Genomic DNA, 15,000 nt, shown 5'->3' with positions numbered 1-15,000 from the left:
TATCAAAAAGTAGCCCAAGAAATCTTGCAGAATTTTGAATAGGTATTGGGTGGTTGTCTAGAGTTAGCCTGATGTTCGGCTTTCTCCTATGTGAAAAAAATACCCCAATACTCTTTCTAATGGAAAACTTAAAACCCCACTGGAGGCCCCAGTTATGAATCATATCCAGTGCCAATTGGATGCGATTTGCTGAGAATTCCGCATTATTGCTGGAATGCCATAATGCACAATCATCAGCGTACAGTGAGTATCTAAGATTCCGAGGAGGAGCTGGTAAGATGTCATTTATCATACATAGAAATAGGGTTGGTGACAAGACACTTCCTTGTGGGACCCCGTTTGCCTGGACAAAAATGTCCGAAAAAGTGACATTGTCAGAAAACAATTTGACAGAAAACGTTCTGTCAGAAATGAAATTTTGAATAAAACAAGGCAAGTTTCCACGTAATCCGAAAGCATAAAGTTTTCTGAGTAGGCCATATCGCCATGTCATGTCGTAGGCTTTTTCTATATCTAAAAATACTGAAATCAAAAAATCTTTTTTGGCAATTGCCTCTTGAATATGACTGTCCAGCTTTACTAGTTGATCGAAAGTTTGGCGTCCCTTTCGGAAACCGCACTGCTCGTCAACTAGTAAATTGCTGGAATTTAAAAAATGCAATAGCCTACTATTAACAATTCGTTCCATGACCTTGCATAAGCAACTTGTCAACGCAATTGGGCGGTAGGAGATGGCAAATCTGGGATTACCCCCTCCTTTCAATATGGGAATGATGTGGGCGAAGTGCCATGAGTTTGGAAAAGTGTGGCTTTTCTAAATTTCATTGTACACTTCTAGCAACTTAATCATGTCATCCTGATTAAGATGCTTTATCATCTCATATCGAATCTCATCGGGGCCTGGGGATGTTCCTCTACAGGCTTCTAGGGCTCGGACAAGCTCATCCATTGTAAGATCTTTATTGTAATCAAAGTCATCTCCTGTGGCAAAGTGAATTGGTTGCAGCTCAGCCGCTTCCTTGATGGGCAGGAATGCGTGATGATAGTTTGCTGAGCTGCTAGTATGAGAGAACTGCCTGGCGAGTGCATTAGCAATGTCTCTAGGGGAATCGATATTTTTGCCCTTTTCAATGATGTTTTTAATTTTGATGGATGTTTTTTTCTTATTGATTTTATTAACAGTGGACCAAACCTCTGATATTTTTGTATTGCTGTTTATTGTAGAGACAAAGCTCCGCCAGGAGTCTCTTTTTGCTTGTCTTATTACTCTACGTGCCCTAGCTCTTGCTTGTTTATAATTGCAAAAGTTCTCATTTGTGATGTTATTTTGGAAAAGCCTGTAGGCCTTATTGCGTCGGCACAGCGCCCTGCGGCAATCTGGTGTCCACCATGGAACTCTATGCTTAACGCTATCTGTCGAAGTTTTAGGAATGGATAGCAAAGCTGCTTCTAAAATCGAATTCTGAATATTGTTTACTTTATCATCAATGGTTTCTCCAACAAGTTCGAGCTTGACGCTCCTTGTGAAGGCGACCCAGTCTGCTCTTTTTACGTTAAATTTAGGAGCTGAAGGCGTTCTCACTGTGTCGCATGAATATTTAATCAAAATAGGAAGATGATCGCTTCCCAACGAGTCGTCAATGGTGTGCCACAGGCACTTGGCTGCTACTGATGAAGAGACCAGTGATAAGTCTATAAAGCTCAAATTCCCGGTATTATCGTCCACCCGCGTGGGACTACCATCATTCAGAAGGACTAATTCAGACTCGTTAATCAGCTTAACTACTTGCTCACCTCTACCATCCACCCGTAGGGAACCCCATAACGTATGATGAGCATTGAAATCACCTAAAATTACTAAATTTTTTGGCAGACGTTCCTGAAGAGCAAAGAGCTCATCATAGATTATTACTTTATCAGGCGGACAATAAACTGAACATATAGCCAGATACGTGCCATCAATTTTTACTTTGCATGCGACAAACTCCAAAGTAGAATCAATAGTCACTTCTGTAAAAGGGAGGCTTTGGTGGATGTACATGGCGACTCCGCCTCCACCTCTGCCCTCACGATCCTTCCGACATAAATGGTAGTTCCTGAGCGATACGACCTCGTCAGAGACGAGGTTTGTCAAATGAGTTTCTTGGAGAACTATAATATCGGGAGCATAGGACGAGGCTAATAATTTAAGGTTGTTTACTTTAGATCTAATACTTCGACAGTTCCATTGTATAATGGTTGACGCGATGATTACGTTTTATGGAGTTTGGAAGTGCCTTGTCCACCAGTTTTTATTTTCTTTTTATGGGAAGGAGGCGCCTCCTCTCCCTCGCTTCCCGGGGACCTCTCACGGGATGGTTTGGAGACAGAAGCCTCCATGTCCTGCACCTCCTGGCGAGGGAGACGACTGACAGACTGCGACCTGCTTCTCTCTCGAGAAACCGATCGCGAGTCAGACGAAGTCCTCACAGGAGTAGCCCGGACGAGAAGGTGCGCTCCAGACTGTGATTCGTTATCAGCTTCCTTAAGATGTTTTGGCTGGGTTGATGCAGCCATTTGATCGACCAATTTAGTCAACTGATAAACTTTAATGTTCAATTCCTTAACCGTTTGTTTAAGTTCAGCAATTTCCTTATCCTTGGCTGCAAGCTGCTGACTGACATCACTTGCACTAGGGGTGTTGTTAGTTACTGCTGCAGCATAGGAAGTATCGGGTTTGTGTGTCAAACTTTCCACTTTCCTCTTAGCTTCAGTATAACTAACTTCATGCTTTCTCATATATGCCAATGTTTCAGTCTCCTTCTTCAGGATGCTGCACTCGGCAGATCCTGAATGATAGGGACCTTCACAGTTAGCACATTTAGAAATTTTGCTAGTACATGTGATGGTGTCATGGGCTTCAGCACATTTACGGCAAATAAATTTAGATGAATCTTTGTCAATACATCTTAATGAGGTGTGTCCGAATTTTTGGCATCTATTACAATGCATTGGCTTTTGGACAAAGGGTCTTACTTGAACACGTTCATAACCGACATTGACATATTCAGGGATTTTATTCAAAGCAAAGGTAAAAAAAACACAGTCCAGTTTTCGTTCGTACATTCCCGTCCTTCTTGGTCATACAATGAACGTCCACTACGTCTTGGTCCTTCATGCTCTCAAGAATTTCACTTTCTTCCATCGTCCTCAAATCCCTGTGAAAGATTACTCCCTTACAGGTATTTGGGCCAATAGGGATAGTTACTTTTACTCTAAGATCATGAATTTGCGTCAGCTTAAGTAAATCCTTAATCTGGGAGTTGTATTGTACTTTAACAAGGAGGCTTCCATCTCGCAATTTTTTGACAAAATCAAAGTCGCCGTCCACTTGACCATCAAGGACCTTTTTGATGATAAAGGGGTTCACATTCAAAAGCGACTGATTTTCATTCACGCATTTTACATTCGCGAACCTTGCATTCTGGGTGGGGATTGTGAAAAGTGGTCGTCTCGTCTTGTCATTAGTGGGGGTACCATTGTTCGTCATCAGATTAGTCGTAGAAGGGTCTTTAGTCGCCCCTCCTCCTTTAGGAGGAGTAGGGGTAGCCGGGGTATCAATCATACTGGGTATCGGACCAGGTCCGACCCCTTTGCTCAAAATCGTAGTCCTGAAGGGACAAAAAACCTCTTAACTGTTGTTATCAACCTAACTGCAATAGCTAAGAGAGTGGATCAGTATTTCGTCCTCTACCCCCCCAGTGGAAGCCTGGTTGCGTTCTCCAGTACCACAGAGGGATCGAGTTATGTGTGGGACACTTCCTTACCGCCGAACTTGCTTAGGCGAAGGACAGTAATTCAATGCCCACCCCCCAAGCGAATACGGGAGTTCACGAGGAACTCCGGTAGGCTCAGGAAAGTCACATTATAAGGAAAAGATTTCAGGACCAAAGAAAAAGTGCGCCCAAATGACACCCCAGACTACTGGGCCTCCCTACCCAGGGGTCAAAGCCACAAGGGCTACCCTGGTGTAGAAGAGAGCTGCGGGTCTGGGGTGGAGTGCTGACTACTACTACTGTAGCCTCGTGTCACCTGCAAAGCAAGAGCACTGAAGGTGCTGGCAAAGCACAACAAATGTTCTGCAATTACAGGATTTTACTTTACTGCTATTTACGTTAAGAGAACTCAGGAACAACAATGTCAAGCGAGACAAGAGGCCCCGGGCTCCAGGGTAGCTCAAGTGGCACAAGACCTAGTGTTTGTTGTTACTGCGTTTAAACAAGGTGTTAACTCGACAGAGTTTCGACCACGAGTGGGAATGTAGCACAGGCGAGAGTGGTTAGCATAAAGTTGTAGGGTTGACATTGTGCAAGTAGGCGTGAATCAGAAGAGGACTTGGTAGTAAAGGCTGGATGTTAAAGGAGGCAAGGAGGCACTTCGACAGGAGTACCTTGTCGGCAGATGGCACAACAGGCATGGGCGAGGAGCGTGGCCTCGCAGAGTAGTAGGCGAATTAGCGTTGGCGTTGTGAGGTTATTGAACACCGTATGATCGAGAGATATCGAGAGAGCGTGGCCTTAGTGCAAGTGAATGAAAGGGGATCTTGCTGGTGGTTTTATTGATGAATTAAGATGCGTGTGTGAATATGTATGTATGTATGTGTATGTCTGTATGTTTGTATGAATGTGTATGTGTGTACATTGTACATACATATACATAATATATATACATATATATATATCGTAGATGTGTGTGTATATATATGAATACATATATATACACATACATATATATGTATGTGTATATATATGTATATATGTGAATATATATGTATATATATGTATGAGTTGCTTACCTCTTCTCATCCCCTACTGCAGGCTGTTATTACCTTGATGCTCCTCATTTGTTATCTGTAACACCAGCGAGATCACGAGGGTAACCTGCTGACTTCTTAGTTCATGGCCCGTGCACACAAACTGTACACCAGACAGGTAGGGATGAAAAAGCAAGAAACCCTTCAAAATGGCCAGCAATTATTTCAGCGTGACACAGTAGTCCTGCTCGTTCAGCATGAACTTACTACTGTAATATTCCACATCTTGCATTTGGCCATCTTTCAGCTGTGAAAGCACTGCACCTACTCCTTCATTTCTGGTGTTGGAATCGAGTAGGTATGGAGACCCTGGATTTGGACATTTCAGCACCGATGCATCAACCAAAGCCTCTCGAAAGCCTTCTGGCACCTCTTCCCAATGGAATGGCACGCCCATCTTGGTGAGATCATGGAGAGGTGTGGCTATCCTGGCAAAATCTTTTATGAACCGGTGGTAATAACTACAGAAGCCGACAAAGCTCAACTCCACAAGATCCCTAGGCACTGGCCACTCATGCATTGTTTTGACCTTCTCAGGGTCAGTTCTGGCTCCCTCACTGGACACAACATGCCCTAGGAATGACACATCCTTCCTGAAGAGAATGCACTTCTTGGGATTGAGCTTCGGGTTAGCTTTCTTCATATACTGCAGTCCTTCACCGTGATGCTGCTCAGTGCCTGATAGTCCACATATAATTTTTCCTCACTAGCACCACTGCTGAAAACCAAGGACCTGTGCAAGAAGCTTGCTCCATCTCTTGGTGGCTGGCTGGTGCTATTATCCTGGGTATGTGCCTAATGGGTGCACTATCTCCAGTGTGGATACGATGCCTAACTATCCCAGTGCATCCTAAGTCTGTACCCACCTTGCTGAACACATCTGCATACTCACACAGCATCCTCTGTAGTTGGCCAACTTGAACAGATGTCAGGCCTACCACACTCTGCTACAGGAGTTTTCTTATGTGTTCCAGCACTTCATCCTCAGTCCTATTTCAGTGACACCCAGTCGCCATCTCACCAACAATCAGGGGCACTTCCACACTTCGAGGTACCTCTGCCAAAGTCTATGCACGCTTGGGTCTGCACGAGGGTAGTCAACACCTAGGAGGTAATCAATTCTCTTCCAGGTTTTCCACATACACCGGCAATTGCACCTCCTGGCCACCCACACCCAGTTGTGTCTTGTTGGGCCCCCTTAGTTGCACACAATGACCTGTCACACCACACACCATCTTAGCTGATGCCGGAATATCTATTGGAACCAAACACCTTGCTATAAATATGTGTTCTACACCTGTATCACTGTCATACTGCAGGCCCTCCCACCCGCTGTACCCCATACATGCACAGTACTTAACTTGCATTCCTGCATATTAGCTTAAGTGGGGTTTGGGCACTGGTGCTTCCAGTCTACTGAACTACAAGACAAAGGTCCATTCATTTAAAGGAGGCGATGAAGTGCTGATTCTTCTGCTGGCCACCTAAAATAATATGTTAATGCAATGGAAGGGGCCCCTGAATGTGGAAGCCCATTGGGGCAAAGAGTGGGCAACAAATTGAAGACCTATGCCAACTCCTTGAAAGGCTTTATCAGCTGTATAACCGACCAGCAACTGACCATCACTAATGACAACTCCAACACGGACTCCCCCCCCCCCCCACACACACAGCTCATAAAATTGAGAATACTGCAGCTGCAGTAATTGAGTGGGAGGAGAACAACGGTAAGAGGAGATCTTCTAGGAGGTCCTGAATCAGAAGAAATCAGCTAAGCGAGTTATTAGATCGAAATGGAAAACATTCACATTGATCCAGGAGAAAATCCTGAAATCTATAAAGAAGCAGAAATGGAAACTTCTAACAAGAGTAAAAGAAAAAAGAACTCAGAAAACGAAGATCCACTTTCAAAACTTCCGCGAAATGAAACAGAACAACACTTAAACTTCCCGCCAAATCAGGAAGCCGACAGTTTTCCCCGAACAGAACAACAAACAACAACAAACTAACAGACGCAATAAACAAGTCTGAATTTCATAAGTACATTAATGAAAATACCTAAGAGTCCTTGGAACAAGCAAAGCCATAAGGTTTGAGGTAAGACCACTGCACGAAAAAAAAAAAAAAAAAAATTAATTAATTGATTAAAAAAAAAAAAAACTAGGCCAGGCTGTTCCTACGGAACATATTCCCCGTTAAACCTCAAAACAAACACCTTAAAAGAAAAAATCAGAACAATTGGAGGACAAAATTCCAACATCACTGAAATAATGAGAATAAAAAAGAAAAATAAAGAACCAAACAGTAAAGACTAACATTTCTAGGGGAACTGCCAGAAAGAGTTGTTATAGGGCACATTTCTTACCAAGTTCACCAAAACACATTCCCAATTCCCAAGTGCTATAATCGTCAAAGATATGATCATGGCCCCATAACTTGGGAAAATAAACAAAGGTGTAGTAAATGTAGTGGATTTAATCAATTGTTCAAAAACTGTAAAAATGATACCTATTGTTTTTACTGCAGGGAAGTACTGCAAATTTCATAAATTAACACAAGAGATAAATAAAAATAACACACCAAATAACAAAGAAGTGAAAAGGCAGTTACAAAAGTTAAAATCATTAACAGATGAAGAGCAGAAACAACATAATAACGACACAACAACAGACACATTAAGAAACAACATGCAAGTAGTAAAATCCTCACAAAACACAAACGGGACACAATTCAACCTTCAAAACACAAGACAAACATACGCACAAACTTTAAGCCAAGAACAAAGCCAAACCTTCGGACATAGAACCCCCACAAAATAAAAAAGAAAAAAAAAAGAAAACAACGACACAACACCAAACATAACAGAAGAAAAAAAAAACAAACTAGAAAACAAACTACAAAAATGAAACAAAGTTATGAAAGAAGGAACACAGAAGATAACATAACAGAACAATCACCCATAACATGGTCATTACCAACACCAATACAAAGACACACAAAACAAACAATAACGATAAGTATAATGTCTTCTCATGTTTTTTCCTTCGGTAAAAATTATACAAGATAATAACAAATATAATGAATGATATAAATTAAGGAAAATCCATGGTTTCAATAATTTCAGAAGTGCTGCTAAATATAGGGCCTTTAATAAAAGCATTAATAGAGTACATTAATGAATAACATAATATTATGGAACATGAGATCAATCATAAACAAATAAATATAAATAAACTATTTAATATACAAAGAAAACCCAGACGTAATATCATTATGCGAAACATGGTTAAAAGAGAAAGACAAATTTAAGATCCCAAATTATGAAATAATAAAACAGAACAGGAAAAATCAGATAGGCGGAGGTCTAGCCTTCTACATAAAAAAAACCTCTCTTCGACATAAAAATATAAAATTAAATGATAAACAAGAAAACAAATTTGAAGTACAAACTGTTAAAATGCCTTTTACTAACAGTTGGTTAAATGTATTACTAATTTATAACCCATGTAATAATATATTAAAAGGAGAAATTTAATATTATGCAAACCTCCTCATAACAAATATAAATAATAAACTAGATTTATTCAAAGGAGAATATAAAAGTATCATTGGAAAATAATAGACAAACTACTAAACCTCCCTCATACTACACATCTAAACAAAAAATAACAATAGGAGAATTAAAAAGAACATTAGACAAAACCGAGAATATGGGCAAGACGAAACCACATATGAATTTTACAAAAAGGCACCAGACAACATATTAAAGAAATCAACGAACAATGGATAAAATGTGTTGATAAAACCAGGAAAAAAAATATAAGCTCTTAAAGATTCATCAGTAGAATGCCATGCCTAGGAAAGATATATGAAAACATTATAGATAGCAAAATTAATTGGTGGCTAGAAATACACAGAAAACTAGACGAATATCAAACAGGTTTCAGACCAAACAGATCAACCACAGACGCACTTCAAATAATTGAATCAATAATACAAAAAATCATTAAATGAAAAGAAATACGCTTTGGTAGACTGTTTAGACCTAGAAAAAGCATTTGACTCGGCCAACCACGATACAATTATAATAAAGGCAGCCAAACTAGGAATCAAAGGCACACAGCTAAGGTGCTTAAAGAATTTCTTGGAAAATAGAACATACCAAATAACAATAGGAGAAAAGAAGACCCCCCCCCCCCCACACACACAAAAAATATATATATATATATCAAAGGGAGTACCTCAGGGATCATCCGTAAGTCCAACACTATTCAACATACTAATATCAGACCTGAGCCTCCCAAAGAAAATTCGTAAAATAATTAACGCAGATAAGATCACGCTAATCTCCCAAAACAAAGATATTTTAAAGTCTACTAACGATTTAAAAAGTACAATTAAAAACATAAAAGAATGGACTGATAGATGGGATTTCAAAATAAATATATCAAAAAGTAAACTCATGTGTTTTATGCAAAGTGAAGCAACAAGAATAGCCACAGGATGTTACAAGTCCACTCCGATAATAGCATCACAAGCCCTGACGAATACAATGTCCTTAAGACATTATTCAAATGGCAGAAATCTTACAAAAAACAAGAAACTATGCCAATAAAAAAAAAAAAATAAGAACAAAATAAATTAAGGAATATAACAAGAATACAGATAAAGAAACTTTAGTTCGTCGAGTTATGGAGTGTAATGAACTAAAAATTACAATAAAAACAAATGTCACCTCAAGCATAACTCAAATACCACCACGGTATGGTATTCACAGAAACAAAATATATGAAAAGTCTCTCAAAAAATATTCCTGAAGAAAGAATCAGGAATCAATTCCACATGATGGAAAATGCAATAAAAAAAAATAATAAAAAAAACTACGATATTCACTGGTGGCTCCAAAATATAAGATATCAGTTCTACCTCAACAGCAATTTATATTAAAGAAAAAAAATCTCAACAATCTGGAAGTTATCAAAAGAAACCCAAACAATAGAAGCCGATCTGGATTAAGATATATTAAAAACAACAACATAAACAACTCAGTGATATATACAGATTCTAATTCAGCAGTTCACTGAATACAAAATACTAATCCCAAAAACTACAAAACATTATTTTTGAGATACAATCAATAATTTATAGCTTAATGGAAAAGAGTACAGTGGATACCAGCACAGAAAAACCTCAAGGGTAATGGAATAGCAGACCTTGCAGCAAAAACAGCTCATCATATAAGTGAAACGTAATATAACCAAAGACATTTCAAATATAATAAAAGAAATTAAGAATAAAAACCAAAAGAATTGGGAAGAATATTTAAATAATGCCCTAAATACAAATAATTACACCAGTCCTCAACCATGGACAAGATAAAAAAAAAAAAAGAACACATACATTACAACACCGATCCTTTTTTCAGATGAAGCAAAAATCAAGAAGAAACAGAGGAACACCTATTCGTCCATTGCCCAAAATTTAATTCAGTGATATTGTGGGAAGCATTAAAGAAAATAAAAATAATTAGTCCAAAAATAAAACTAAAGACGACAGAAGATCGTCCAGATGATCACAAGTCCTACATACTAAGACATATCAAAATATTCCTAAAAAAAAAAAAAAAAAAAAAAAAAAAAAATATATATATATATATATATATATATATATATATATATATATATATATATGATCTAAAAAGAAACAAGAATCATGAAAATGCTTCAGGGGATATAGACGAAAAGAGTCTGAAGCCCTATAGAAGAAGAAAGAAGAAGAAGACAGTCAGCGAGTGTTTTCGTTCATTCCTCGGTGATAAAAAACCAGCAGTGCCACCTTATTCTCAGCGAACAACGAGAGGCGATCACGGAAGATAGTAAGCTAACTACTGACGTACCTGACATTCTTTGAGTAGGAAGTATGAGTGATCTTTTAGTTTTACTTTTCATGTTTTAGCTTCACCAGACACGGGTTTTATGCTGCCGTATTTTATCTTTAGGTTTGGAGATTTCTTTTTAAGCCTTCAGCTGTGACGTCACACTTGCTGGTTTGTTTTGGTTTTACTGGCAAGGCCTTCAGCCAGGCTCTCCGCTTTGGAAGTCTTCGCCTTTAGGTTTTCGTATGCGGCATATTCTTTGACATTTCGCTTTTTTTTTTTCATTAGTCAAATTTAGGATTTTAATCGATGGTTCGGCTGAACATCAGAAAGAGATTGTCATGCTGGAACAAACCCATATAATTCCTCCCATGCTACCACTTAAGATAATTCGAAGTGACAGGGGTTAATCAGGTCCTTTGCGCCTGTATCCCTTGCCAACATAAAGGGAGGGCAGAGGACTTGATGAACTGAGACGGGACCCCTGGTTTCACGGAGATCACAGTACAGTTATATATATATATATATATATATATATATATATATATATATATATATATATTATATATATGTATATATATATATTATATATATGTATATATATATATATATATATATATATATATATATATATATATATATAAATAATACACCGCTCTCGGTGTGATATCCATTAAACAGTGGAATCTGTCCGGGACATGCTAGGTTGCTTCTCCTTTGACTTGATAAGGGCGTGAGGCCGCACCTATTTTTCATGTGTTTACCTCCTCCGGAGCGTTGCCTGTTGTTCCCGAAGTGTGGTCATGTCCCGAACAGATTCCACTGTTTAATGGATATCACAGTATGTATGCATATGTGTGTGTGTGTTATATACATATATAATGTATATATTATATATATGTATATATATAGAAATATATATATATACATATATATGTATATATATACATATATACATATATACATATATACATATATATATATATATATATATATATATATATATATATATACACACACATACACACAGTAGGCGCCGAAAATACCGAAACCTATCTTCATTCTTGGAAGCAAATGTACTCTCACTGTTTTTATAGGCCATAGATCATGCGGCTGCTCATTATTTTTCTTTTCATTTTGTTGCCCTCTTTGTCGCCGCTCCAGACCCAACCTGGCACGTCAAGAGGCATTCCCCGTAAATGGCTGATGTGGAAAAAGCCAGTATACTCGCTCGACGAGAGAAGAAATAAATAATGGGAAAGATAGGGAGAGGAAAGTCCACTGCCTTGTACATACTTGCTGCCGCTGACAGAAAAGGATCTCAAGAAACTCCACCCAAGCTCCTTAAAGACGTCGTCATTTGTATCATCCACCACCAGCCCAAACATCACATTGATGTTGTGTGGCGGCACGCAAATCTCTGCAGACCACACCATGCTGTACAAGATGCTTGCTTTTGCAAAATAAAAAATAAAAAATAAAAAAAAAAGAGCTGGTCAGTGGCAGACTGGCAGAAGGGCCTCTGATTCAATAAGAGCATTTACCAAGTCGTGACATCCCTCAGACTGGGTGTACGGCGCCCCCACAGATGTAATCAGTACGATCCCAGGTACATTATAACAGTGAAGCACAGTGCTTCCATAAAAAAATGAGGTTGTTTCAGTGGGAATGTGGGGAGGAGTGGACTCTACTTCTTGCCTAAGATTGTGATCATGAATGGGGTTCGCAATATCCAATTTCTTGAACGAACACATGTTAAATTCTTATGCCATTCTTGGCGCCACCATTTTCATACAAGGTGACGTCCTCTGCCAACCCTCTTAAAAAATGAAAGGCTCCCTTGACGACAAGAATATCCCAGCCATTACGTAGCCCAACAACCGTTCGAATTAAAATCCAATTGAGAATGCCTGGAAGGTTCTTAAGGCGAAGGTGAGGGATGCACAGGTGTCATCGGTACCGAAGCTGCGGGAGGTCGGCACACAAGGATATGACTTGGGATTGCTTCAGGAGCCTGTGTGACAGCAAGCCGCAACTGATCCCGACTGTGCTAAAGACCCAGGGGGAGATAACGGGGTATTAGGGTGAATGTTATTTAAATTAACCTGCTGTCGGCTCGGTGCTTATATGTATATATACACATTATATATATATATATATATATATATATATTATAGGCCTTTTTTGTAACATTTCCGAAACCCCTAACACTTTGATACATGATGGCCCTTTACGCGCACATAACTGGAACCTGTTGAAACATATTTTTCATTTGTACCAAAATGTATGCCTTTACCTTGATACAGTTTGATACACTCCAGCCAGTTAATTAGCTAATATTATTTCACGTTATCTCAGATAGGGATTTATATTTTTGTTAATTACAAATTGCATTATAAGATTCTTTATAAAACCCTTTGTTGTAAAGGTGCATAAAATGTTTGTGCCTGTTTAGCAGTACATCAGATACATGTTCAATACAAGATTTGAAGTCAATCATTACGGTCGCTGGAACGACATGGTAAGAATTTCCCACTTTCCGAGTCATATGATGTGGTATTGATTTCTGTGGGATAAATGTCTTCAAATTCATTCTGTATCTCTATGATCTAGCCTTACAGGTTCTAAAATACAAAAGATAATGCTGTGTATATAATTCAATTAACAAGTCAAGTAAATGCCCGTGATCATTGGAATGATCCAGTTGTCTGATTTGGACACGGCGCTCACTCGCGATGGATACGATTGCGAAACCTTCAGCAACTTCCACTCTTCATATGGAAAACAATGTATGTAGTAAGAAAAGATTTGACCGAATCTGAGAAATAGTTCCCAAAGCCTTGCGAAGCGAAGAGTGGTGTGTATAAACATTTTAAGTTGCAGAGCAGTCAGGTACGTTTCCATTTTATTTGAAGATTCCACAATGTTTTGCTTGTAATTAAGAATCATACAAGTATATTCATTGCTTTAATGTTTTTCTATTTACTTTTTTATGTGAATTAAGAAAATATAACTTATCTTTTTTTTTTAAACTTTGTATGTCAGTACACAGTTTGTAGTGATCAAGAAACAACTTGAAACAATGTATCAAAGTGTTAGGGGTTTCGGGATGCTACAATGCATATATATATAAATATATATATATTTTTTTTCCAGCCATTCATTCCACTGCAGGATATAGGCCTCTCTCAATTCACTACTGAGAGATTATATGGCAATGTCACCCTTGCTTGATTGGATGCCCTTCTTAATCAACCGCGGTTCGTCGCGCTAACACTTGTGCCACGGCGGTGACTTCCCCTACGACACCTGCGTTTGGCTTCTCAAGGCGATATGTCGTTTTCTCGGGCTCGGGCAAGCAGTCAGAGCGCAGGCATTTTTACAGCCGCCGCCACGGGGAATTGAACTCGGGAGCGCGAGGGTCAGAGTCCAGTCCTCTAACCAATGGACCATCGCGGCACAATATACATATATATATTATATATATTATATATATATTATATATACATTATATATACATATATTTATATATATAACATATATGTTATATGTACATATATGTACATATTTATATATTATATATGCATATTATATATATTATGTATACATATATATATATTATGAATATACTTATACTATATATATTAAATATTCACAGATATATATATTATATATACATATCTTATATATATAAGATATATAAATATATATATTACATACATATATACATTATATATACATATCATATATACATACATATACGTGTATTATATATATTATAGATACATATATATATTACATATATATATTACATACATATATATATACATTATATATACATATCTTATATACATACATATTATATATACAAATAGATATAGATAAGTAGATCGATATTTATACGCACAAACACGTGCGCACACACGCACGCACGCACGCACACACACACACACACACACACACACACACACACACACACACACACACACACACACACACACACAAACACAAACACAAACACACACACGCACACACACACACACATACACACACACACACACACACACACACACACACACACACAAACACAAACACAAACACACACACGCACACACACACACACATATATATATGTATGTATGTATGTATATTTAATACAGACAGATAGATAGATATAGGTATTTACATATACATATATATACACTATATATGTATATATTATATAAATACATATATATGTATGTATGTATGTATATTTAATACAGACAGATAG

This window comes from Penaeus chinensis, chromosome 20 (genome assembly GCF_019202785.1).
Source record: "Penaeus chinensis breed Huanghai No. 1 chromosome 20, ASM1920278v2, whole genome shotgun sequence".
In the NCBI taxonomy this organism is placed as follows: domain Eukaryota; kingdom Metazoa; phylum Arthropoda; class Malacostraca; order Decapoda; family Penaeidae; genus Penaeus; species Penaeus chinensis.
This window is presented reverse-complemented; position numbering follows the sequence as displayed.